Source organism: Crotalus tigris, unplaced genomic scaffold (assembly GCF_016545835.1).
Source record: "Crotalus tigris isolate CLP2741 ecotype Arizona unplaced genomic scaffold, ASM1654583v1 scf7180000020216.623372, whole genome shotgun sequence".
Taxonomy (NCBI): domain Eukaryota; kingdom Metazoa; phylum Chordata; class Lepidosauria; order Squamata; family Viperidae; genus Crotalus; species Crotalus tigris.
Genome location: NW_024097909.1, coordinates 424,636 through 442,991, shown reverse-complemented (window position 1 = coordinate 442,991; position 18,356 = coordinate 424,636). Strand labels below are relative to the sequence as shown.

At 52.0% G+C, this 18,356-nt stretch overlaps 1 long non-coding RNA gene across 1 annotated transcript; it reads left to right on the top strand.

The window, feature by feature from the left end:
- Positions 1-5,296: 5,296 nt before the first annotated feature.
- Positions 5,297-14,526, top strand: LOC120318413. The gene is made up of 2 exons (XR_005559485.1): positions 5,297-5,361; positions 14,255-14,526. It is a non-coding gene; the product is annotated as an uncharacterized LOC120318413 (long non-coding RNA).
- Positions 14,527-18,356: the final 3,830 nt, after the last annotated feature.

Here is an 18,356-nt window from a genome sequence, read left to right as displayed (position 1 = left end):
GACTGGACAGCCATTTGTCCGAAATGGTGTAGGGTTTCCTGCCCAAGCAGGGGGTTGGACTAGATGACCTCCAAGGTCCCTTCCAACTTTACTACTACTACTATTATTATTATTATGCTGTCAGCTTCTCCTAATAAGGGAATCTGTAAAGCCGGCGGAGTCGCTAGCGCCTGTGTGGAAGAGGGGAGACGGGCTGGCGGGGAGTTGAAGGGGGGTGAGGGAGGAGGAGGAGGGAGGGAGGGTTGTTAGCTGTGGAATCAGCACACCGGAGGGCTTTGCCAGGGGGAGGGTTCCTTTTGCATTGTGATTCCCTCCCTCTTGGAGGGAGGAATGGACATTTTATGATCTCGGGAAAAAAAAAATCTGGTGTCTGTGAATAAAAGCCCCGGCGATCATCTCTTCTTTCCGCCAGCTTGCCTTGATGCATTCAGTGCAATGGCTTTTTTAAATAGCGCTTTTGGATAGTATGTTTTTTTTAATCTTAGCTTTTTTAAACAAAACAAAACAAAACAAAACGGGTTGGTCTCTGCCCTTGCGTGGGGGGATTGCAAGCACCTTAATTGAGTCTCCCCACCCCCATCCGTGGGATTTTCCTCAGGGTTGCTAGGAGCTGCGCTTAAACTCAGAATCGCCCGGCTGTAAGTGAAGAGAAAGGAGTTGGCGCGGGCGAGAAAGCCAGCCAACGAGCTTTCCTTCGCCTTTTTCCCTTTTTCGTCGTGAATCGGAAGCAAACCAACCTCGGGATTTTCCCTCCTCCCGCCTTTAAACGGCTTCCTTTTATTTTGCCTCCCGCCTGGTCGGGATCCAAAGGCAAGGCTCGGATTGGGGAAGTGTATACTCCACTGCCAGAAATTGTTAGGAAAAAGGAAACGCATTGAGAGAGGGACTTGTCAGAAAACATTTAGATGAGAATCAAGTACGCTCAGTGGAAGGCGAAAATGTTGGAAAGAGGGGATGAAATAGCTGGAATCTGGGACAGCTGTAAAGTCGTATCCTTCTGTTTTGGGAAACTTCCATGAAAAAGTAGTCACGTAACCCCTCGCTTCCTCCACAAAATGTTTCAGGGGTTCTGATTTTTTATTTATAACCCTTTTCCTTTCTTCCATTCTCTTGCTGCTTTTCCTTCAATTGGTCATGTGATCAAAATGTGGATGCTTGGCAACTGGCCTGTATTTATGACGGTTGCAGTGTCCCAGGGTCACGTGATTATTTTTAGCAATCTTTTGACAAGCAAAGTCAATGGGAAGTCATTTAACAACTGTGTTCCTAACTTAATAATTGCAGTGATTGACTTGACAACTGCAGCAAGAAAGGTCATAAAATGGGTGCAACTCACTTAACAACTGCCTTGCTCAGCAACAGAAACGTTGGGTTTAGTCGTGGTCGTAAGTTGAGGACTACCTGTAGTTGTGGAATTCCTTTTGTTGGATGGTTCTATCTTCTGGCATCTAGAGTCTGATCCTGCATATCAGATATTTACATTGCGATACATAACAGTAGCAAAATTACAGTTATGAAGTAGCAACGAAAATACTTTTATGGTTGGGGGTCACCACAACATGAGGAACTGTATTAAAGGGTCGCGGCATTAGGAAGGTTGAGAACCACTGGGCTAACTGGACCTGGGGACAACTCAGCACCCGATGTGACCCTCACCTGACATGACCTCCCTATCGCAAGACCTGTTGACCACACGAAGGAGGGGAACTCCGACACTGACATCCCCTAAAACTCCGCTGAAGGTGTTACCCAACGCGGTAACCTCACCCTCACACACACACCCCATTCCAATCTTGGGGACTTGCATCATCCTGGCACCACAAGTTGCCAGTAAGACGCAGATCACGGACGGGCAGGGAGAGGCCCAGAGCCGTCACAGGGCATGAAAAGTTAATTCTGGAGGAAGTTTGTGAAGGGAGGTACTGCAAAAGAAACCCCGAAGGGGGAAATGAACAACGAAAGTCCCAAAGTGTCTCCGTTTGTGGAATTGAAAATCTGTGCTCCAAAGGGAATCCTCCAGCTTGATAAGTAAGACGAGGAAGGAGAACAGTTTAGCAAAGGCCTCAAGTTCAGAATGGTGTGTGTATGTGTGTGTGTGTGTGTGTGTGTGTGTGTGTTTGCGCACGCAGCACCCCAAAAGAGAAATCGTTCTCCCCAAGCCTGGGCGTGACTGGCAGCTTCCCAGCACAGATGGGGATAAAAGTCCCCGAACTCGGAATGGCGTATGTGGGTGTGCGTATGTGTGCAAGCGCCCAGCGTTCTCTCCGAGTTGTCCCCGTGTCCACTTAAGCCAGTGTGAATTCTTCTGCTCCGACCCAGCCACTCATTTGTGTACATCTGGCCTCTCGGACCCCACACGCATTCTGTGGGGCAACCTCTCTCTTGCGGCTGATGCTGTGAAAAGTCCACTTTGGCCCCCCGTTGCCAAAGAGAGGATGGCACCCCAATCAAGGATGAACGACCCCTAAAAAACACAAACCGGGCAGGCAATCTGTCCAAGCAGGACCCTTTGCCCTTCAGCTTTTCAGCGTAAGGCCCACGTTGGCCAGACAGTCAACAAGGGCAGCCTGGCACTTCCACAGCTGCTAGCGCCTTGACCCACAGTCCCAAGAGGGAAGCTCAACTGCCAGGCAGGCAGCCGCACAGTCTTAGACGGAGTTCCCGGCAGTGCTTCTGTGAGTCAGTCACTCCCTTTGCTTGTCCAAAGACGTGGATGGGAAGGTGGACAGAGTCACGGTTTATCCTCCATGGCTAGCCAGGCCAGTACCTTGCAGCGGGCCAGGCCAAAGTAGCGCTGCCAGGCGGCGTGCAGGTGCTCAGCTGCCTCCCACATGGCCAGTATTTCGGCAGGCGCCACTTTGTGCACACTGAAGAGCAGGTGTCCAGCTGGTAGTGAGAAGCCCCGGAAAAATGGTCCACATGGCTTGGGGCAATGCCAGCATGGCGGGTGCACAGCGCCACAAACATGTCCACCAATGTGCAGAGGTGGATCTGGGCAACTGCAAGGCTCCTTCCGTGTCCTACAGACCCAGCCAGAGTTTCTGCCTTCACAACTGACCCGTGTTCTGGCTTGGCATGAGACATTCTCTCTTCCCCCCCAAGAGTCCTGCCCCACGGGCTCCCCAAGCCCATTGAGACTCCACCCGCCTCCTCCCGGTTGCACAAGAGAGGACGGCAGCGCACTCAGCCAGCAGCCCCAAAGACCGATAGGGAGGCAGGGTTGTCCACGCTTGGCCTTTGCTTTGCCCCTTGGCTGAGTTCTGCAGCGGCCAGAGGGGGGCGCCTTGTCCTGCAGTCCGGAGAGGGGAGTCCATCCAAGGCCGCCCGGGGGAGGGGGCTCATGGGTCATCCCACTCCTCGGCCACTGAGGACAGCCAGGACAGCAGTTTGCAGCGGGCCAGGCCCAGCAGGCGCTGTCAGGTGGTGCAGGAGGGCTCGGGGGTGGCAGCCACAGCCAGCATCTGGGCAGCCGTCACGTGCGCGCTGAAGAGCACCTCCTGGTAGCAGCAGGCATCAGGCGGGAAGCGGTCAGAGCTGGCCAGGCGGGCCAGGTGGCACGGGGTGATGCCAGCGCGGTGGGCACAGAGGCCCACGAAGGCGTCCTCCACAGGCACCAGCGGTAGGTGGCGGGTGGCAGCCAGCATGGTGCTGGCGGCCGGGGTGGAGAGCGCGTAGGTACAGCCGCTGCCGTAGGGCGGGAAGGAGATGTCCAGATAGAGCCGGGCTGGCACGTAGTGGCGGCTGCGTGGGTCCCGGGTGGGCGCCACGTGCCAGTGGACGCAGCCCAGATAGGGAGCCTCGCTCTCGCCTCTGCACGCTGCTGGGAAGGTGCCATGCGCGGTCCTGCAGCTAAGAGAGCGGTGAAGGCCCTGATGCCTCCTCCTCCTCCCCCCCCCCAGGAGAACTGCCAGGCCAGCTGCTTCCTTCCCCTCCCCTCCCAGGGGCACGTAGGAGAGGCCTGGAGCAGTAAGGGCCCCTCCCCAAGGTGAAGGAAAGGCAGGTTTCATCAGTAACCCAGTTTAAACTTGCTTGGATAAACACGTGGAAGCACCTCCCCCACCACCAGCAAGCAATACACAGATGAGCCGAGATTAACTCCCGAGATTAACAACAGGCCAACAATCATAAGTAAACAATACCCCAGATCAAGGAACTGCCGGATCTGCTGAAGAAGCCAACAGTAAACAGTCCACGAGTCATAAAAGAGCCAAGGTTGCCTAGCCCTGCAGTAGACTCAACCCCTCTCCCTACTAGCCTTGACGGTGTTACCTAGTTTGGCCCGTGAGACGTCCGGGAGAAAGCAGAGAGCTCCCAGCTGCAACCTTGAGCTGCAAATACTTCTTGGCAACTCCTGTCCGTCAATGGATAACAACAACGCTCAAAAAGAGCAGGTGGGGTGGTGGACCACAGCCGGGCCGGTTCTCTGGGCTTAGCTGGGTGGTCCCGGTGGAGCCCTGCCCAGCAGGCCGACGGGTGCCGCTTCTGATGCCTGGTGAGCCTCTTAGCGTTCTCCCGCTGCTTCTGCAAGTGATCTGGGCCCCGCTCGTTGAGGTTTTGCCTTTTTCTGGGGCTGTTCGGTCACAGCAGAGGCAGCAGGAAAGGAGAAAGACAGTTTGAGGCAGGCAGGGCTGCCACGAGGCCACTGCACTGCAGGACATGGAGGCCGGGATGTTCCTCTCTGGTGCTGCCCTTGGGCACCTGCAGCCGCCAGACCCTGCCTGCCACCCTCCCTCGGTTGAAGGAGGAGGAGGAGGGGGGACCAGCTACTCCTGTGACATGGGCTGGAGGGAAGCCAGGAATCCCAGTGATTCTCCCCTCCCCCCCAGCCAGCCCGGGTCTTTTAGGGCACAGGAATACCTTTTGGGGGGTTCCACAGGAGAGAAGAGGATCCGTGTTTCCTGCCTTCTGGCACAGTTCCTACCCAAATCCACACAAAACCCACACACCACCCAGTGTTGTAGGGAGGGGTGTAGCCTGGTTCTTTTGGGGAGGGAGCAAAGAGGAAAAGTGGCCCTTTCCCCAGAGCTGGCCACAATTGGGTCAGTTTGCTTTTCTGCCGGGTGACTCAGGCTGGCCTTGTTGGCCTTCGACCTTAACGAGGGAATCCTTGGAAGAGGGAAAGCCCCTCTGAAATCCGCCAGACTGCAGCGCCCGGAGGCAGCATCCTTTCTTTAGGAAAGGAATCCCCGTCTCTAGGAAACGTTCTCAAGTGACCTTTCAACACCCAAGTCAGCCAGGAAGGGATCGAAACTGCCTAGAAACGAGCCGTGAGAACTGGTTGAATCACCCGCAAGGCCTGTCTTGTGTTTTGGTGACTGCCTTGCCAAACTGACAAAAACTGCAGCTGTGCATCAGGAAACGGTAAGCTTAAGAACATTTCACTGACCCCAAATGTACCTAGAACAGGGGTTTTCCAACTTGGCCCTTGGATGAGGAATTTGGCGTGCTTGGCTGAGGAATTCTGGGAGTTGAAGTCCTCATGCCTTAAAATTGTCAAGTTTGGGAAACACTGCATTACACCTTCCTTCCTAACACTTGTTCCACGTTTTTTGGAAACATCCCCCTGTTGTGGGAAAAACCACGATACTTACATCAGAAGACAAGACAACGAAGGGTTGGAGAAAACAGGTTTTTATTCGTGCACGATGGTTCAGAGTATTAGCATGACAAATTCTGAACCCTGAGTTACTCTGAGGGTGTCACTTTTATACAGCTTGCCGCCCACGCTTAACCTAATAGATGACTTCTTATCCACCTTTAACACACTAAAACAGAGAAGTTTATATCTTGAGGCTACACAAGGAAAAAGGAGAAGTTCACACAAACGGTTGTCTTACCACACCTTTCTGCACGGGTGCTATCTTACAACATCTGTGACTTTTAGTTGACACTGACACTTCTTGTAAAATGGTTTCTACATAGCATGAACACATCTCTATAATTATGACACACAGGTTATATGATTTAGGTTACATTTCACAGCCAAGCTTAATATTATCTATTAACTATTATCAGCAACAAGCATTCCTATTAAGATATAGATATATTGAACTATTTCCTGCCCACCTCATTTCCTCCCCTTGAAACTTCACTAAAATCACAAGATTATTGAGGAGTTTCATACCTTGGAGGATAACATAAGGTAGCATATTCCCCTTCCTCTACAAGGGCCATGACCTGGGCTATGGCTCTTTTCTCAACGAGCATAGAGAGGCTCTTGAAAATGGTGCGAGTAACAATAGGTAAAATACAAGGTAGAATTAGACAACCAAGGGCAATGATTCCCACGAGGGCCACGATGGCTTGCAAACCAGGCAGCTTGGGAAACCAAGATGTAAACACTTGGGTAAAGTCAAAACCTTTCCATTCTAGGTCAGCATTATGGGTAAGTTGCCTCATTTCAGTGGTCAACTGCTTAATGGCTTTTCCTGTCTCATCAATTGGCAAACAACAATTGGAAAGGTTGAACTTTCCACAAACACCTCCTTCCTTTGCCAAGATGTAATCTAGGGCCAACCTATTCTAATATACTGCTCTTCGAATCTTATCAATAGTATCAGACAATATATTGAGAGCCTTTAAGATAGGGGAGCAGAGTTCCCTCAAATTCAGTGGGCTCTGGGCTTTGACCAGGAGAGACCCATTTTACATAGTCCTGATCCCAATATCCCAAACAGATTAGATGTCCTACCGGCACAGTATGGTGTCTGAAGAAACAGTTCCTCCCAACCAGGTTAGTAGCCAAAGTCCACACAGCTCCTGAGAAGCGAGTTCGAGCTGTCACGTTTCCAGCATTAAACATGTTATAAATTTCAGGGGTGGCCTCTAATGCTTCCCATGGCCATTGCTCCCCCATGTTGGTACCACCACATACAAAACAATTCTTTATAGTGAGTGTTTTTGCCACCTCCTCAGCCATTTCAATAAACAAATTAATAGCTGTTGTACTTATAGGGAGGGGGTCATCTTCTAGCTTCTTCAGATTATACAGACCAGCCTAAAGACCTAATTTGCCCATCATAGATTCGTTCTACTTGGACCATGAGGTAGGTCTTAGGGTCTTCACCAGTTCCCTCAATACCAAAGCCATATAAACAAAGTGTCTCCCTGTAGGAAGGTCTACAAAACATTCATCACAAGGAGGGACGTGGTCTGAAGGGTAAGGTCGTGGGTCCCCCAAGAGATATTCATCACCACTTACTCCCTTATGATCTCCCTCCCTTGTGGAAAGACCCTGTCCCACAGAGGTTGATACAGGTTCCGGAGAACTTAAAGTGGGGGATGGGGTGACAGCCTTACTGATATTCAGATCATCGGGTTCAATTAGCCAGTCCTCAGGCACACCCTCAACCCCCTTCTCTTTGACTGTGATCCCTCTATACAGAAACAGAGAGTTAATTATAACAGTGATTAACAACATTACCACCACCCAAATTGTTGGGATGAGCCCTTTCCTAATACAGGCAGTTTCCCTCATCCTCTGGGTGGAATCCATAACCAATTAAAAAGACTTTTAAGACTAATGATGTGAACGCAGTTTCCAAGGTAGGGACCTTTTGTTGCCCGTGCGATGGGTGTTAGCTTCCGGAGTAACACCTGCAGGGGTTTGCTTCACCTCTCCCGTTCGCAGGGGTGCAGCGTCCGGGGTGTCACCAGAAGGGGAGAGGCTCCTTCTCCTACGATGCAGAGATAGCTTAAAGGGTTGAGTTGGGTTATATTCATTTTCCATTGGGTGGGGGCTGCCAATTTAACCCTGGACCAATGGATCCACAATTTGATCTCAGCCACCTTAATAGCAAGGGGAGAACACATAACAACAGTATACAGCCCTTTTCCACTTTGGGCTTAAGACCTCCCTCTTCCAATCCTTTACCCAGACCTCCTGTCCCGGTGGTATATTATTTGTTAGTGTAACCAAGACATGGGGTCTTTGGGTTAGAACATATTGGTGTAGCCACTGGACTATAGTGTTAAGAGTCTGCAGCTGTTCTAATTTAACAGTATCTGCCACTTGTTCAGAGTTCTGGACACCTGGTTTAAGTAAGTTGGGGACTCTGCCATACAATAATTCAAAGGGAGACACGAGCAGCTCCCTTTGTGGGGCACACCTTACCACAACCAGGGCCATATTTAAAGCATCTGGTCACTTAAGCTGAGTCTCCTGACATATTTTTGCCAATTTTTCCTTAATGGTCTATGTATTCTCTCCATCCTTCCTCCTGATTGAGCATGGAAACTACAATCAAGCTTCCATGTTATTCCTAGCATAGCTGCTATCTTTTGGGTGGCTCTATGGATAAATTCAGGACCATTATCTGAAGAGATTCTAGATGGCAACCCATACCTGGGAATAATAATATGAAGCAAGGCTTTTGCGACCTCAGTTGCTTTTTTTTTTTTCTTTTTCTTTTCTTCCTTGTAGGGATGCAATCCGGCCATCCAGTGTATGTACATACTATGACTAGCATTGCGTTATAGGGACCTGAGCATGGCATGTCAGTGAAATCAATCATCAAGGAATCGAAGGGATAATTTCCTCTGGGCTGATGTTCTTGAGGCAGTTGGGGTCCTTGCCTTGGGTTGTTGGTGGAACAGATCTCACATCTAGCACAAACATTTGCTGCAATCCTGTGTATTTTGTCAATATAGACCTCTCTCTTCAGGGCATTTGCCAGTGCCGCCCTTCCCAGGTGCAGTTGCTTATGAACCTGTTGCACTGCATCCCATGCCATATATCCTGGGATAAAGACTCGCTGGTCTGGCAAAATCCATCAACCATCTTCCTGCCTTGCTTCCAGCATCTCAGCTTTGTCCAAGTCTTCCTGAGAGTAGTCTGGTTTACCCTGTTCCTGTTCCTCAGGGGTCCACAAAGCTAGACAATTTGTATGCTCAGAAGGTGCCTTTAGTGCAGCAATGTGAGCTTCCCTGTCTGCCTTATTATTTCCTAATTGAATATCTGAAGCTCCCTTCTGATGGCCTTTGCAATGCATTACAGCGACTTCCTTAGGCTCCCACACACTATTCAGCAGACGCAATATCTGTGGTCCATATTTAACATCCTTTCCCCCTGAAGTTATAAGTCCTCTTACTTTGTATAAGGCTCCATGGACTTGCACTGTTAGGAATGCATACTTAGAGTCTGTGTAAATATTGATGCACTTTCCTTTTGCCAACTCCAAAGCTCTAGTTAATGCATGCAGGTCAGCTAGCTGAGCATTTGTACCGGGCGGAAGTTGCTCAGCTTCCCATACTTCCTCCAAAATCACCACAGCACATCCTGCCTTTCGAATGTCTTCTTGCATAAAACTATTTCTACCCGTGTATATTGTAAAGTCTGGATCAAGCAGGGGGACATCTCTCATGTCTGAGCGGCTAGCGTAAGTTTCTTCAATAGCTTGTATGCAATTATGTGTGGTTTCCAAGTCTGATTCAGGCAACAGCATGGCTGGATTCAGTGAGTTTGATTGAATTAATATAATCATTGGATTATGTATTATTAGAGCTTGATACTTCAGCATGCATGGGTTGGTCAGCCACAAATGTCCTTTTGCTTCTAAGACAGCTTTAAGAGCATGGGGTGTGTAGATATCTAACTTTTGTCCAAAAGTCAACTTGTTAGCTTCCTGTGTTAATAACGCTGTTCCAGCACTTGCTTTAAGGCAAGCCAGCCATCCTCTGGCTACGTTGTCAAGCTGTTTAGACAGATAAGTGACCGGGTGATGCCAGGTTCCTATTTTCTGGGTGAGAACTCCTACTGCCACATTTTGCTTTGTATCTACAAACAGTTGAAATAACTTTTCCAAGTCTAGTAGACCTAAACTAGGGGCACACATTAGAGCCTCCTTGAGAGCGGTGAAGCTGTTATTTTCTTGCTGTTCCTATCGCAATGGTTCTTTATCTCCCCCCCTTTGTGGCCTCATTTAGGGATCTTGCTATTAAACTAAAGGTAGGGATCCATATTCGGCAGAAGCCAGCAGCAACTAAAAAATCCTCTTAACTCTTTCCTATTCTTCAGTACAGCAGCTGGCAGATAGTGGATGATGCCTTGCAAAACCGGGGGGGGGGTTGTCCTCTGCCCACAGGTGTGGCATATTGAACTCTTTCCACTTTGTATTTGCTTCTACTGCTTGTGCCAGCATCACCATTCTCCATTCCTCTGCACGGGGTACTTCCATCATCACCTTTCCATATTTTATGGCCATTGTGCCATCCTCTTCAAAGGAGATCTGCACCCTTAGTTTACAAAGCAGATCCCTTCCAATACAATTGGCATATATTCAAACTGATGGGTTATAGTTTTTCCTCCCCTAGTGCAGCTTAAGGGCTCCAAAAAGGGTCGCTGCAATATTTTTCCTGTTGCTCCTTGTATGTTGATAGAGTGAGGGGAGGCTTGGCTTAGGGGTTGGGTTAGGACTGATCGGGTGGCTCCAGTATTCACAAGGAAGGGAATAGGTTTGCCTCCTACTGTTAAACTGACCACAGGTTCTGGGAGGCGGGCTGAACCCAGTCGGTCTCAGTCCCACTCCTCTGCTTCTGCCAGGCCTATGAGGGGAGTCCTTGAAAATCCTCTTCTTCTTTCTCTCCCTCCCTGGCTTCTCCTTGGGCCACCTCTGTAGCTCTTCGCAAACCTGCCTCTTCCCCCTCCTTTTTCTTCATCCTTTTCTCTTTCTGGACATTCACCCTTCCAGTGTCCTTCCTTCTTACATATGGCACACTGGTTTTGTCCTAACACCCTTCCCCATCCTCTACCTCTGCCACCTCCCCTTGACACCCCCATCATAGCAACTGCCAGCAATTCAGCTTTCCTTTGCATTTTCTGATCCTTTTTCTTTTCCTCCTCCTTCTCTCTATTCACAAAAGTCTTTCGGACACTTGATTTGTTTTTTTCCACTAAATTTCCAAGCAAGAAGGTCTGATGTAGTAAAAGGCATATGTTGGAATAGAGGAGCTGTGGCTGTTTCTGCTGGATCATCCTTACTGACAACCAATTGATCTACTTGTCTAAGAGGAGCATTCAAAGATGCTTCCTCAGTCTTTGTCCTCGTTTGTTCAGCTATCAGTCCTCCCACTTCTCTGTCTTCTGTTTGCAGTCCCATCGGTTCCTCCTCTGCCTTGGACCCCCTCAGCACCTCTTGCTGAAGGTCCAGTTTGGGTCCCTTGATCCTGGACATCTGGTTGGATTATAGCTTGTCCCCAGCTTTTTCTATCTTCTAAACTTTTTAACATAGGGAACAGTTTTGCATTTCTGAATCCATGGTGGAGGTGTTTGCAACAAGCCGAGCCACACATCAATATAGGGTGCCTGGTCTGGGTGCCCTAACATGGGATTGAACACTAACTAATGTACTTTTAGAGCAATGAATGGATCTAGTGTCCCTGTGCTTGGCCAGCCTATATTAAAGCTGGGCCAATCTACCTCACAGAAGATCCTCAACTTATGCCTGCTCCACTTAATACCACAATCCTGATCCTCATAAGCAGACTTAAAATACTTTAACATACACCCCAATGGAGTAAGGAGTACAATTTCACCATCACCCCATGAGCATCCCAGGGCACCAGACAAGACAAATGAGGAAAGGGGATGAGAGGAAGGTAAGGGGTCCTTCCACTCGGGATTACACTGAGGGTTTCACTTATACGCGCTAGACCCAGGGAGCCGGAAACTCAACGGTCACCGATGGGAAGTTCGAGCGCCACTCACTCACTGCAAACACACACAACAATCCTCCCACCTTATTCCAAAGAGAGGGTGATCAGTCCTCTCCTCCGTCCCTGCTTACAGGGAGGGATTCCTTATTTCCCTTTCAATACTTGCCTGCAGGCGAATCCTTTGTCCTCTAGCCGGCTGGAAAGTTGCCTGGTCTCCTTACCCTTCACCAGTGGTTCTTGGAGTGGCCGACCGCCAATGCTGGAGCCCTGTGTCACAGGGAAGTCCCTCGGAGTAAAAGGTCCGATGGCGCCTGGGATGTTCCCCCTAACACTACAGGCCCCTGGCATCAGGGTGTGCCCTCCAGAGAGCCCCAAGACTCCTTGCCGTCCTGCCGCCGTCGCCAGATAATTGTTGTGGGAAAAACCACGATACTTACATCAGAAGACAAGACCACGAAGGGTTGGAGAAAACAGGTTTTTATTCGTGCACGATGGTTCAGAGTATTAGCATGACAAATTCTGAACCCTGAGTTACTCTGAGGGTGTCACTTTTATACAGCTTGCCGCCCACGCTTAACCTAATAGATGACTTCTTATCCACCTTTAACACACTAAAACAGAGAAGTTTATATCTTGAGGCTACACAAGGAAAAAGGAGAAGTTCACACAAACGGTTGTCTTACCACACCTTTCTGCACGGGTGCTATCTTACAACATCTGTGACTTTTAGTTGACACTGACACTTCTTGTAAAATGGTTTCTACATAGCATGAACACATCTCTATAATTATGACACACAGGTTATATGATTTAGGTTACATTTCACAGCCAAACTTAATATTATCTATTAACTATTATCAGCAACAAGCATTCCTATTAAGATATAGATATATTGAACTATTTCCTGCCCACCTCACCCCAGCCACATCTCCTCCTCAGACAGCCAGCCGTTCTGTGGCCTGTCAGCCAGGACGGGATTGAAACTGCCTAGAAACGAGCCGTGAGAACTGGTTGAATCACCCGCAAGACCTGTCTTGTGTTTTGGTGACTGCCTTGCCAAACTGACAAAAACTGCAGCTGTGCATCAGGAAACGGTAAGATTAAGAACATTTCACTGACCCCAAATGTACCTAGAACAGGGGTCTTCCAACTTGGCCCTTGGATGAGGAATTTGGCGTGCCTGGCTGAGGAATTTTGGGAGTTGAAGTCCACAAGTCATCCAGGGGCCAAGTCGGAAGACCCCTGACCCAGAAGGAGAAAGGCAATTAACCAGGGGTACACACTGAAACTAACACAGGAAACTAACACAGGAAACGTGTGCTACCAGAAAGGTCGCATCTGAAGCTCGTGATTTTGCCCCCCCCTCCCAGGGGTGAATTTCCTCTTTCTGCAGAAATAAACAGCTGAACGGAACCTCCCTCCTCCGAGCCTGTATTATTGGTTGACCCTGCTGGGAAAACTCAGCCAGCTGTGGCCTTCAAGCCCCCCCCTCCCATTCCTTTCCCAGACATTCTGGTTTGTCAGCCATTTCTCTCCCCCCCACACCCAAAAAATTCTGGCACCCCAAGGAGGGGCTGGGTTCTGGGGGGACGTGGGCAGACCACCCTTAGGCAGGCGGGGGGGGGGGAGGTCCTTCCAGATGCCAGTAAGAGCAGGTCCTGCCTGGACAAAGCCCTTGCAGCCCTCCCCCCCCAGGATGAGGCCTCTTTGGGGGAGGGGCCATCCATACGGACTCCAGCCAGCCAGCCTGCCTCTCTTGTCCAGCAGAAAAAGCTCAGGAGGTGACCGACACTTGACGGCAATAAAATGGTTTAAAAACTGAGAGGTCCCCAGTGTAAAAGGCATCTAATCCGCACACAGAGCCCCCTTGACCCCAAAGGGCTGAAGGCCGGAAGGGGTGATGGCCGTCAATATGGGACAGGCCCCTCTGGATGCCCAGAGCCCCCCCTGGGGAAAAAGCCCCTCCCCATGCTGGCTCAAGAATTCTGGGAGTTGAAGTCCACCAGTCGTCAAAGGGCCAAAGTTGGTTACTCCTGGTTTTAATATAGGTGGCCCAAACTCCCCAGAGTTAAAAGTCACAGGAGGTTCTTTAGCTGCAAAGATGTGGGATTTCTCCTTTTTTTGGGCTCACGTATCCTATAAACGGATTAGAAATAAGGAAGGTGCTGGCTGCCCACCCACCCCTTCCCTTAGCGCCCAGCCCCTTTGGGTGGGGAGGGATGCCCCGCCCACATGCATGGCTCTCTAGGGCAGGGGTGTGCAACCTGACCACTTTTAAGACTTGTGGACTTCAGCTCCTAGAATTCCTCAGCCAGCAGAGCTGGCTGAGGAATTCTGGGAGCTGAAGTCCAGAAGTCTTAAAAGTGGTCAAGGTTGCACACCCCTTGTCAGAACCCGTATCAACAAATCCTCCCGCTTCTACTATTTCTTTCTCCTGATCCGAATCTCACTCTCTTCTCATCCTGGGTTCTGCCATACTCCTAGACGGGAGGGGGGGGAGTGTTTGAGCGTTATTGTGTTGGCTTCCTCTATTGCTCTAATCATGTCACACTTCGATTTCCTGCGATATTGCTCTGTGAACTTTCCCATGCCTTACTGTCAGCTAGGAAAAGGGAGGGGAAGAATGGAACGCAACCTGTGGGGCGACAGGGTTATCTCCGTGTTTCCAGAGAAGGTGAGAAGAGCAAACATCGCAGCTACAGCGGAAAACCTAACACCTGGGGATTGGGCCATTTGAACTGACTGGATGAACTACTATGGGGTGGGGTTTTTGCTTGGGACACTTTTGCCTATCGATCTGAGCGGGAAATGCTCAGATCCTGTCTAGTATGCCTGCTATCAGCTTCTCCTAATAAAAGATCCTTTTGGAAGAAACCACTTTCATGAGTTCTGCTTTCTTGGGATGAGGTTTTGAAGTGGGCCCTCACACCCCTGCTCTAGGGGACTCGGGGGTCTTCCAGGCTCTTCCCCACTCCTCTTGGGGCATCTGCAGGAGCCTTGGGGGGCTGGGGGGGAGCTGGCGCCCCAGGCAGAGCGGCTGCCCCGGATAGACTTGCTTCCTTTGGCTCCCCTTCTGAGGCACTTTGAACCTGGGGCTGCACTGCTGCCAGGCCTCCCGCTTGGGGCCATCCCTTGGAGGCTCTTCCTTTGGGGCAAGAGTGACAAAGACTCCTAGGGACCCTGGAGGCCATCCAGTCAAAGCCCTGCCCAGAGCAGGAAGGCTCAGCCCCTCCCAGATCAAGGGTTGTTCAAGCCCTTCGTCTGAATGGGGGACGCTTTGAGAGAGTCAGAATACACTCAGGTCAGGCAACTTGAAACATGACAGTCTTTAGCCCCTGGGGCGGGGGGGGGGGAATTGCAGGCAAGGCCGTAACTGCCATACCAGCAGGGAACCATGGATGTGATCGTCCTAACCCACAGCTGATGGGGAAGCAGCTGTAAGCTGCTCTCTTGGGCCTGGGCCCCACCACACACCCCCTTAGTTGTGGCTGCGGCCGGTGGACGTGTCTTCTGTAGATAAGGAAGGGGGGTTTCCCTGCCTCCTGGGCCCCATCCGACACCCCCTTACTCCAAGCTGCCACAGCAACAGCCACCCGGAGCTTCTAAGCCCCCCCATAAACACTTCGTGCGGAACCTCCCCTTGCAGGAGCAGTCCACCCCGAATGGAGCCCTGCTCCGGAGCCTCCCCCAGCGGGTGCAACTGGCGCGGTCCTGAAAGAGCAGGAGGGGCTCGCGTGGCTCCCGCAAAACCTTGAAACAACTTGAGCAGAGACTCCCCCACCAGTCTTGGGGTGCACTGGCTCTCCGCCCACTGACCCCGACCCCCCTCCGGTAGCCCTCTCGGACGCTCAGGGGGGGGCAGCTGCCCCGGGTGCCTTTCCAAGGGGGGTCAGGGGGGTGAGCAGCAAGCGCTTCCCGAGGCGACCGCTCTAGGACTCCGCTCTCTGCCCTCCCCCCTCTGTCCAGCGGAGGGCGCTGTCCAGGTGCTGAAACCCCCGCCTCCCAGCACGTGGGGAAGGGGCGCAGACCCCTGGCTGGCCAGGCGGAAGGGGGGGTCCCGGGCAGTCCTCGGCCTCCGGGGAGGAAGTCCGAGAAGGGGGCTCGGCGGGGTCTTCGCCAAAGCCTTCCCTGAGCGGCCCCCGGGAGGGCTGGTTCGAGACCCCAGGGAAGCGCCCCCCCTTCCCCACACACTCCCACTCCCACGAGGGAGGCTCCTCCTCCACTCCGTGAGTTTGAACTGGCCGCCATCTTGACTTTTTTGACCCCTCTTGGAGCGTCGGGCGCCACGAAGTGAATCCCGGGCGCTTCTACCCACGACGGTGTTATTCCGGGAGGATGAGAGGGGAAATCCCACATGAGGGTGGGCAAGGGAGTGGAATAGAATAGAATAGAATAGAATAGAATAGAATAGAATAGAATAGAATAGAATAGAAGCTGGAAGGGACCTTGGAGGTCTTCTAGTCCAGCCCCCTGCTCAAGCAGGAGAATCTATGCCATCTCAGACAGGTGGATGTCTAGCGTCTCTTCTCCATCCAGTGATGGAGCGCTCACGATTTCTGGTGGCCAGCTGTTCCACTGCTTAATTGTCCTCCAGGTTGCTTCTCTCTTTGCATCAGCTTCCAACCGTTGTTTCTCGACCTGCCCTCTGGTGCTTTGGAGAACAACCTGCCCCCCCTCCCGTCTTGGCAGCCCCTCAAAATACCGGAACGCTGCTGTCATGTCCCCCCTATTTCTTCTTTTGCTTAGACTAGCCAGACCCAAGTCCTGCAGCCGTATGTTTTAGTCTCCCTAGTCACCTTAGTTCAGGGGTAGGCAACCTAGGCTCTTTTATGGCTCGTGGACTTCAACTCCCAGAATTCCTGAGCCAGCCATACATGGCTGGCTCAGGAATTCTGGGAGTTGAAGTCCACGAGTCATAAAAGAGCCAAGGTTGCCTACCCCTGCCTTAGTTGCTCTTCTCTGATTTTTTTCCCCAAACTCTCAACATCTGCGGAGGCATCCAGCGTCCGTCCCCCACAACCCCCCCCCGTGGCCTGGAAAGGCCCGCGAGAGCTCCCGAGAGCCCCCCGGAGGAGAGCAGCCGGGCGGGAGGGGCGGCTTAGCGCTCCACGCGGGGGGGGGATCTTCCCGAGGGGCTTCCCACTGCTTCCCCCTCTAGCTGGGAAACCAAACCGAAAGCTCAGGCCCCCCCCGGTTGCTTCTGCGGCCGCTTAGCCCCCCAGGCCGCGGAAGGGGGGGCTGCTCTGCAGAGGAGGAGGAAGAGGAGGAGAAAGTGCCGCGGGGGGAGGGGCGCCGCGGGGGCCCATCCTCTGCTCCGCTCCGGGCGGGGCTGCGTCTCAGCGCGTGGGAAAGCTGCGTCCCCGGTTCAGGCTCCTGGGAAGGGGCGCCCCTCCTCCCCGCCTTGGGCCCCACCCACCGGAGTCCCTCCGGAGGGGGCGGCCCTGCTGCCTTCTGAAGGGGCGAAGCAGCTTCGCACGGAAGGTGAGCTCCGCTTTCTCCCCCCCCCCTTAAGAAACGACGCCCCGATTCCCACTGAAGGGCGCCCCAAGTGGGAAGGTGGGGGGCACCCTCAAAGTGTGTGTGTGGGGGGTCGAACCGGGTTTTTCTCTTGCTGTTGCCCAGTTTGTTTGGGGGGAGGCCTCGGTCTTGGGGGACTGGCAGGGATGGGAGGGGCTCAGGAGCGCAAGGTGGGGGGGGCTATGGGTCTCCAGGCTTGCTGATTCACAAGCCCAGCCCAGGAGGGCGGGGACCCCACGAGAGCCCCTGGGCTGGCCGGGCTGTGGTTGAAGGGACAGAACAGATGGGGAGCCAACAAAGCCAGACCCCGGTGTGGCTTCCCTTGTTCTCTTGTCTGGCCCCTGGGCAACACACACACACACACACACACACGTTTGCAAAAAGTCCCCTTGCTTAGGAAATTCTGGGTGCTTCTCTGCCCACCTCCCCCAGGACAGGAAAGTAAGTGTGTGTGTGCATGGGAGGGTGTTAATGCCTCTGGAGTTTAACTGGAGGAGGGGCTTGAGCATGTTCCCTGCAGGAGGGGAGGGGCTGAGAAATCCTCCCCCTCCCCAAGAGCCCCCAGCTGCCCATGGAGAAGGAGCCACCCTCCCCCCCTCCTCCTCCTTGGATCGCAAGAATTCCCAGAAACACCCCCCTTCCCCTCCCTGCTGACACACACAGGATGTGACACCACCCCAGTGCTTTGCTACTACACCTCAAGAAGCGGTGTTACTCTCTGGGGCCTAATGGGGAGGGGGGAGGAGAGGAGGAGCTTACTTCAGAGAGAGAGAGAAAGTTTCCAGTCCTCTCCATCTTGAGGTCAACAACGCCTTGGGAAATGAGCGCAGCTGCATTCCTCAGGAGACTGTTCTAAAAACATCTCTCTTGAATTTGATTCGCCTCGAATTTGATCCCAGTTATGGGATCCCTTCCGCCTTCCAGAGGGAAAAGCTACATGGGGATTTTGGGGTGCAAGCCTTTGGCTCCAGCTTGGCATTGATCGCCTTTCTCAACCATACGGTGTGAAGGATCATTTTTTTTTAATCTTTAGAGCAGGGGTACTCACACTTGGGCGCTTTAAGACTTGTGGACTTCAACTCCCAGAATTCCCCAGCCAGCATGGGGGTTGAAGTCCACAAGTCTTAAAGCGGCCAAGTGTGAGTACCCCTACTTTAGAAGTCCCAGCTGAGGCAGGACTGACAAGG